The following is a 9,539-nucleotide window of genomic DNA, read 5'->3' as shown; positions in this document are numbered from 1 at the left end:
ATCAACAAAATGAAGAGGCAACCTATGGGAGAAGATATTTCCAAACCATCTATCAGATAAGGGGTTAATATCCAAAATATATAAGGAACTCCTAGAACTCAATACCATGCCAAAAAGACATAATCTGATAAAAAATGGGCAGAGGACCTGAATAGATGTTTTTCCAAAGAAGACATACAAATGGCCAATAGGAATAGGAAAAGATACTCAACATCACTAATGATCAGGGAAATGCAAATCAAAACCACAATGAGATATCACCTCATACCTATGTGGATGGCTATTATCAAAAAGACTAAGAGAACAAATGTTCGTGAGGATGTGGAGAAGAGGGACCCCTTGTGCACTGTTTGTGGGACTGTAAATTGGTGCAGCCACTATGGAAAACAGTATGGAAGTTCCTCAAAAAATTACAAATACAACTAACATATGATCCAGCAATCCCACTCCTGGATATATATCTGAAGGAAATGAAATCGCTATCTCAAAGAGAAATCTGCACCTCATGTTCACTGGCAGCCTTATTCACAATAGCCAAGGCATCGAAACAACCTGAATGTTCATCAATGGATGAGTGGATAACCAAAATGTAGCATATTATTATTCAACCATAAAAAGAAGGAAATCCTGCAATTTGTGACAATGCAGACGGACCTTGAGGGTATTATGCTAAGTGAAATAAGTCAGACTGAGATAGACAAATACTGTAGGATATCACTTATATGTGGAATCTAAAAAAAGCTGAACTCATAAAAGTGGAGAGTAATGGTCGTTGCCAAGGGCTGGAGGATACAGGAAATGGGGAGACATCGGTCAAAGGGTACAAATTTCCAGTTGTAAGATGAATAAGTTTTGGGGGTCTAATACATAGCATGGTGACTATTGTTAATAATACTGTACCATATACTTGAAAGTTGCTAACAGAGCAGATCTTAAATGTTCTCACTACAAAAAAAATAGTAGCTATATGAGCTGATGGATGTGTTAACTAACCTTATTGTGGTAATCATTTTGCAATGCATATGTATATCAAATCATCACGTTGTATACCTTAAACTTATACAACGTTATATGTCAATTAGATCTCAATAAAACTGGGGGGATGAAGAATGACTAAAACAAAAAAAATGACAATACCAAGTACTAGTAAGGAGGCAAGCAACTGGAACTCATGTATTGCTAATGGGAATGCAAAATGGTACCACCACTCTGGAAAACAGTTTGGCAGCTTCATAGAAACATACACTTACTGTAACTTCTCTAGTTTAGGAGCAGGAGTGGGGATGAGTGAGGCTTGGAAAAAGACATGACAGGTACTGGTCAAAGAGGCCAGAGGTTTAGGGTGTTTATGAATGTTTTGAAGCAGCTGAGTCTAGATGAACAAGGAGCCAAGTGTAAACAGAAGGGAATAAGAGACCAGATGAAGAGCACATTCCACAAATGTAGGAAAGTGAAGGAATTTACAGTTGAGGTGAGGTCTGAGGGATCAAAATCAAGATCTTTGAGTTGACCAGGTCTTAAGATGATAAGGTCGAAGGTGTATCTGGATTTCGTCCCAATTCCCAAAGAGATACAGTGTGTTGCTATTAAGTTGTGAAGACTTAAAGTTGCTTAGCAGGGCATTTTCTTAAGAGAATTAGTGTGACTAGTTCCTGCATATAGCTACAAATTATAATTTCCTTGGCAGTCTTTATCCCATTTATTTCCTACCCTAATTTCCATTTTGTGTATGGAAGTCATCCTAAATATTTATTGCAGACTCATCATTAAAAATATATAGTATCTTCAATATATTTATTTTATTTATAAATAATATAGGTATATAACTGAAAATGTCATATACGTCACAACTTTCCCAAAAATAGAAATTATTTAAAAAGAAATAAACATCATAAAAACAATATTTTGAAGTAATTTTCATGTCATTTCTTAGTGGTACCAGAAACCTCTTTCTCACCCAGAAATATCATGCTATCACTGTTCTAGGAAGAGTAATGTGATTGAATATGCTTGATCTTTTAAAATCTTAGTTCAACACCCTCTAATGTAGCAATTTGAAGTTTGGGTTCTAAGTTCAGTTTGTTACAATTCTTAGTTTTAATAATGCTGTAACTGAAAAAGACATATCACAAAACTATGTACTTCCAAATGGAAAAAACACATCATTGCCCATGCTTAGCAAATCATGATACTTGCTTTCTATTCCCAATAACCATTCACATTTGCCATTTGGGGGCAAATAGGCCAGTAAATTTCCATCTTCCTTAAGGCTCATCAGTTATTCTTGCAAACTAATCAGAATGTGCCCTTTTTTTTTTTTTTTTTGCTGAGGAAAATTCACCTTGAGCTGACATCTGTGACCAATCTTCCTCTTTTTGCTTGAGGAAGATTCGCCCTGAGCTAACATCTGTGCCAATCTTCCTCTGTTTTGTCTGTGGGTCGCCACCACAGCATGGCCACCAACAAGCAGTATAGGTCCACACCTGGGAACCAAACCTGGGCTGCTGAAGCGAAGCATGCCAAACTTAACCACTAGGTCATGGGGCCGGCCCCAGAATGTGCTGAATTTTTAAATCTTTAACAAACTTTTTCAAATCCCACCCAAATTCTTTTTTGAAGTTTTTCAGGTGTTAGAAAATTTCAACGTGTATGTGTGTGTGTTTGTGTGAGAGAGAGAATTACATGTGACACTGGTTTTCAGTGACAAAACTGTCATGAGGAAAGAAACATTCCCAAACATCTGTTCCTAAAATGCACTCTCCATTACACAAGTTTCTTTCGAAAATCAGTTACTTTCTCACATAGTGTTAAAACATCAACTTCATATTGAAGATATACATTGTGTGTGTGTGCTTGTGTGTGAATAAATACTAGGAAGTATTCTACTGTCAGATCTGATTAGGCATCATTGCTCATACCCAACAATGCAGCTAAGGAAGAACTCACACAAGGGATAGAAGAGTCAGCTCTGCCATTTTCTTGTGGTTCACCTGTATGTGCATTCTGAGTAGTCTCATAATCCTCAATTCCTTGGCAAAATTCCTTCTCCATTTGGAAACCAACAGATTAGTTAATCTATAATATAGTTAATACAGATTGGATATAATCCAATCCATAAATCCACTAAATGGGGCGCAAATCAACTGAAAATACACAAAAGACTGAAACAACAAGTAAATGAGTCACCATCAAGCCCCTTTGGAATTCTCTCCCAGATTCCGCTTGGCCAAACAGAACCCATAGTCATCTCATATGTAAACTGAATGGATGCATCTATGTCAACTTGTATATTAAATAATAACAAAGCCTAATTTCTTTCTTATTTTTATATAAAAGTAAAAAGAAATAGAAACTACATTTTTACTCTACACCACCCTCTGTGGCACACACATTCCACTATGGAGAGATTCACGAAATATATCACAGCAAATCCATTTAAGGAAAGATTTTACAACAAATAAAACAATGTGATAGAATAATAATTATATATGGGGAAAGACAATATACTATTTGAATGAAAAGCAGTTTACCAAGGGTATTTTTCATACAGGTGGGAGAGAAGAAATATGTTTAGATATGGGTGAATGCAGCAAACAAAAGTTACTATAGGCATATACACCAAAAATTGGCAGCAATTACCTCTGGATGGTAAGAACATGGGTAATTTCTATTTCCCTGCATTGTTTTTTATATTTCCCAAAATGTCTTCAATCATTCTGCAATCAGAGGAAGACATTACTTTTTTTTCTATTTTTACAAGAAGTATGTCTTACTTTGCTATTTCAAAACAAGATTGTTATGAAATATGATGACGTACAAACAATGTTCATTCCATTCATTCATCAAAGGGTTGATAGTCCACTGTGTATCAGGCACTGCTTGAGACCACAAGGGACACAACAATGAATAGAAACAGACTCTGTCCCTGCCCTCATGAGGGAAAGGCAAACAATAATCGATAGATTAAAAATACAACAGTGGTGAATAGAGAGTATAGTGCTATAAAAACCCAAAAAGGGAGACCTAACCTATAACGACAAAAAAAAAGATATTGTAAGCACTGGTGGATGTCCAGATCTCTCACTTACAATATTTTAAATGAAAATGCTGTAATTTTTCATTCAAAACCAAATTGTAATAATCTGTGTGTTATTTGTGGTTTCTATTATTTATGTCTCTATTCCCTTATATTAGGATAACAAACAGTTGCTCAAACTTCCCAAAGCATCAGATAACGATCAACCTGAGGAAAGAGTACTTTGGCGAAATCAAAATTATTCTAAAACAATCTTTAAGCCCTCTCATGGTCTTTCCAATAGGTGAAAATCAAAAGTCAACTTTTAATCTAACCATAAGAAATGATGAGAAGACAGAAATCCTAACAGAAGTAAAAATTCTAGTGTGCCAATCCCTAGAGAAATGAATCCCATTTACCGTTTCCTTGGTTACCACTAAAAATTGGTGAAAGACATTTGGGAACAGTCAGATTTAATGGGAAAGATGAGACAAGACGAGACTGAACTTAGAATTAGACAGACATTGTCAATTTCATGGTCTTGCCCTTCCCAATTTATACATTTTCACCAACGCACAGATGTCTTAAAAGAAAGATGCACAAAAATTTGGCTTCCATATTGCACTCCCCAAATGCTAGACAACTATACATTAATACAGACTATTATTTCATCTGGTTTTCTAATATTGCTCTCCTAAGGCATTTTAGAGGGTCAGCGATTTTTCAATTCCTTAAATCATTTCTGCCAACACTGCTCTGCCATGTTCCTTTCCTTGATCAAAATGTAAATCTTCCCAAACATATTGATTTTATCGTCGTAAAAGCAGAGCATACGGTCAGGCATTTTGCAAGGCTCTAAGTCACACTGTATGATGAGAATTTTAAAGAAAGATGCCACCACTTTGCCCATCATTATCATTTCTCCCTTTTGGAGAAATGATAAGGTGCTGGGCAGTGTACCAGATCACACCTGGGATATACCAAAGGTACTACTGCCATTCTTTTAAGAAGACTTCATGATTAGAAGTCCATGAGACAGACAGCACTGTGACACTATGGACAACTGAGTTGCTGAATTTGGGAGCAGAATTGAATGTTGATTAATGTCGGTTTCTTCTTTGGGTGAAGAGAGATGATGCTAAAGTATCCTTTTTTCTGCCTTTCCCAGAAAGATGAGAGAAAAAGCAGCATGTTATAGTTAACGACTCTCTCAGTGCCATTACTCCTGGCCTAGCATCTGAGAGAGGTAAATGATTTCACTGATTAGAAAATGAATCTTGAAAATGCAAGAGCTGCACAGAATACTGGCCCAGAAACGTACAGGTATTTGAATGAATGCTGGAGAATAAATTCATTTAAAATCACCACTCAAGAAAATGCAGTATTAAAGATGTGTGTTTTGGTCCAATGATCATCACTGATAATATTACTAAATACTCTTTTATGGTACTGAATTCAAGAATAGTTTGGATATTGAAATAGGTACATTTTAAAAAATTAGAAATCTAGCTCAATTCACACCAATCCATAGGGATAGATATGGTTTATTTCTACAAATGAGCCTCTTTTTTGGTTGAGGAAGTCATATCTTAACAGTATAACAAAGTTGAAGAGAAGCTCTAAGAGTGAAACGTTGATAGTGATGGCCGTATCAACATTTCTGTAATATATTGGATGCGGTAATATGGGGACTTAGTTGCTCCCTGGGTATAAGATAGACATTTTGAGAGGTGCATTAACTTGTTCAGTCTACTAGTGTGCCATTTAGTAATTGTACCTCCAGGGCATTAAATAGCATTATAATGGTCAGGAACAAATTTAGGAAAATGGGAAATGCATTATCTGCTGTGCTGAGAGTAGTTCATTCGCCCCATGAAATCTGGCCCAATGATTATTTAATCCAGTGTGTTGTGAATTATTAATTTGGTACACAATATGTGTGCAGTATATACCTTTGTCTCTGGTGCACTGAGACAAATATTCTCTTTAGTAGACATTTCCATATACAACACCTAGGAAAGACATTAGACCACAAATATTGAACAAGAGATGGTTAGAACTAACGGATTTTGTTGCTATCTCATCTCTATCAGTCATCTTTGTGGAGGAAGCTACAGAATTATTTCCTCCAGATTCTTTTCTCATTCAGTGAGGACCTAGCCCCAAAGGATGAACTAGGTAAAAACATCTCCCAACAAACACGGCCACAAAGAAAATTCAGTGGGATCTCAGTAGCAGCTGTGCTGTTTGCCTTAATTAAAGTTATTACATATCCACTGAGACAGATGCCAAATCAGTTATTTCATGGTTTACTGATGAATGTCAAATAATATAAAACAAAGAAAATACAGCTCGGTTGAATAAAAAAGAGGACAGTGAGGTATAAGATTACAAATAAGAAATACATTTGCAACAGTCTTGATGCCAAAGTTATATGGGTCGCCAAGGATAGGGATTCAGATGAGAAAACCAAGGCTAGCAATGGAGTTGTAGAATCAGAATTCTAATACAAGATGGGGCCTCAGGGAGCTCCATTTTTAATCCCTACATTTATCAAACGAGAAAGCTGAGGCCCCGAGGGACAGAACTACTTGTTCGAAGTCACGTGGATTATCAGTTGCAGTGATATGATTAGAAGCCGAGAGTAGTTATGTCTTTTCCTCTTTAGCATTAAACAATGGCAATGAAATGAATAAATTGAGGAAACTGGTCCCTGGTCCTAGAGAAGCTGAGCTGTCCTTCTGATAGAGTTTGAAGACCTCAGACTCCTTCAAAGGCACCATCCCAAACCAGAAAAAGAAAAAAAATTATGTCCATAACACTCTCTATTTATATATAATCTTTAAAACACAATTCCAATGTGTTAGTAAATTCCTTGAAATGAACTCAACTTGTTGTGTGAGACAATGCAGTTTTATGGCTTTGTTGCTATAGTGTGTATTTAGCCCAGGAAAACAAAAAATAATGCTGTTCCATGAACAGAGCCACCAGATTGTACTATTTAATACTCCTGATAGATGATAGTCATTTTTTGCAAGTGGCATCTGGCCAAGATTGCAGGTCTCAAAGAGTGTCTCAACCGTGCTCAATCATTGCATCTCCCTCTATTAAAAAAACTGTATTGAGATTTCTAGAACCCACAGCAATCAATCTGCTTGATTAATGAATTTTTTTTAAAGCTTTTGTTTTCCTGGCACTGGCTCTCAAAAAAATTAGACGCTCATTTCCTCCTCCATTTGTGGTTGCTAGGAAAAAGACAGATTTGGTGATAAATATTTATTATCTTCCAATTCCTGTCTCCCTTATGGTGGGGTTATTGCTTTATTCAGTTCCAGAGCTAAGGAAAATGTCTGCCGTGTCATTAATAATAAACAAAGCTGCAGTGTGTGTGCTATAATGAATTAAGCTTATCTCAGCCCATCTGTGCATCACCATTCATAGGCATCTTGTCAAACGAAGGTTCTGCAGAATCCACAGGTCCTTGGTCCTCTCATTATGAAGGTAATCTGTGGGAGGAGGTGAGTTAGACTGTAAAATACTACATAAAGTGAGCAACCTCTTTTCCCGAAGAAGTGTCTTGCAATGAAGCAAAATTCTAGCTGTTGTTGCCTCAGGATTGAGGGGAATAAAAAGGAAAAATCACCAAGGCTCATTTGATCTTGGAGAATCAACAGAGCAGCCTCCCTATGAAAATTAAGCAGCTGGAGAGGGGCAAGGATCAGTCTGGACTTGCTCACTTTTTCCATTTATTGGCCAATTCAGAACAGTTCCCTATATGTGCTGGTGAGCCTTTTCCAAACTGTTTCATAAAAATCTCACTAACAACATTTCTACTGTTTCCCTTCATTAATCGTTCTCTAGTAAACAACACTGTAAGTATTTATTGTTCTGACAATAAACCTCTGTCCCCTTCTAGAAAAAGGCTTCCACATATCCTTGACCTATTGCTAACATAACAGATGCCGCAAATCCGTACTTCTCAAACTTTAATGAGCATACGAACTGCCCAGGAATCTTGGGAAAATGCAGAGTCTGATTCAGTAGGTCTGAGATGGAACCTGAGATTCTGCATTTCTGGCAAGCCCTCAAGCGATGCCAGTGCTGCTGTCTGCAGATCTCCCTTTGAGTAGCAAGACCCTAAATGAGTCATCTCTCCTCTTGGAACTTCAAGGTGTCAAGCAAAGACAATAAATTAAGAAGCCCACAAAAGCAAAGACATTTTAAAATATTTTGTCTATTTTAAAATAGATGAATTTGATGTTTTCATCCAGGGTTGCCTCTCAACGTGTTGTTTCTCTTTAAATTATAACACCCTATGACCGGACACACAGATAAGTTCCACAAACTAATGAAGTAAATATCATAGTACTCTTATGAATGGTACTGCTATAAGAGGGGTCTTTTACTGTTTGTTGTCAGTATGCCTTCTCATCTAGATCGTGAGCTCCCTAAAGCTACAAGAGACATCTACTATTCTGTCTTAACAGCCCCTCACTTAGCATGTTGTCAAATCCAATCCAATCAACATTACTGAATACCTACTGTACAATCGGCACCATACTGAGCACTGGAGATGCTGAAAGGAACAAGAAAACATCAACATGCTCTCAGGGAGTTTAGCAGTAAGTATAATATTCCCCTGAATCACTTAAATATAACATTGTTTGAAAGCTAAATAATGTCAACACTAGGCAGGCAAGATCATCTTATGACATAAAGGTAAATGTATTCATTTCCAATTCTTATATTTTAAATCCAAATCTTCTCCTTTGTAAACTCCATATAACTTTTTGAATTCCTTGGAAATTGGAAATAAACTTCAAGGACCATAACTTTTTTGTCAACTCAATGCTTTATCATGTCTTTTATACAGCAATAAGTGACAGCATTTCAACTGACCAGATGTAAACAAATGAGAAAAATGAAAATAACAAAAAATGTATTCTTAATTCCTGAGACGATTTGACAGCTCTAATACGGATGAATTCTATACCACTGGAGTGGAAAGCTTTCACAAACAAACAATCAAAAGAAAGATGTTTTCCTCTACTTGTTAGTTAGCAGTCCAGTCACATCAAGGTTAAAAATATAATTTCCATATTCCTTATCTAAGGGGACTCAATCAAGCAAGACTCCCTTCAACCCTCATTGGGACAAGAAGGAACAGATGTAAAAACATCTGCCCTGCTTCAAAATGATGAAAACACCACCGTGATGTCAAAGACAGCTCTGGGTCACTCCACAAAAGTCTCTAGTCTCAACATGAAAGTGTTTTATCGACTGTCATTGTGGTGAAAATCAAGAATGATACAGACTAACATTTTAATTATCAACTGAAAACCTAGCTATTGGTCTTCTCTGTTCCATCTCACAGCATTATCACTGATATCTCTAATTGAAGCTTCCTTATGTGCCTTTTGGGGGACTGAGAAAACGCTTGAAAACTTGACATTTTTGGTGCAGCAACAGTGACATCCAGTGGGTAGCAAGATTAACCCCAAAATTCTGTGTAAACTCAACGAAT

Source organism: Equus przewalskii, chromosome X, assembly GCF_037783145.1.
Source record: "Equus przewalskii isolate Varuska chromosome X, EquPr2, whole genome shotgun sequence".
Taxonomy (NCBI): Eukaryota; Metazoa; Chordata; class Mammalia; order Perissodactyla; family Equidae; genus Equus; species Equus przewalskii.
Note: the sequence above shows the minus strand (reverse complement) of the source record.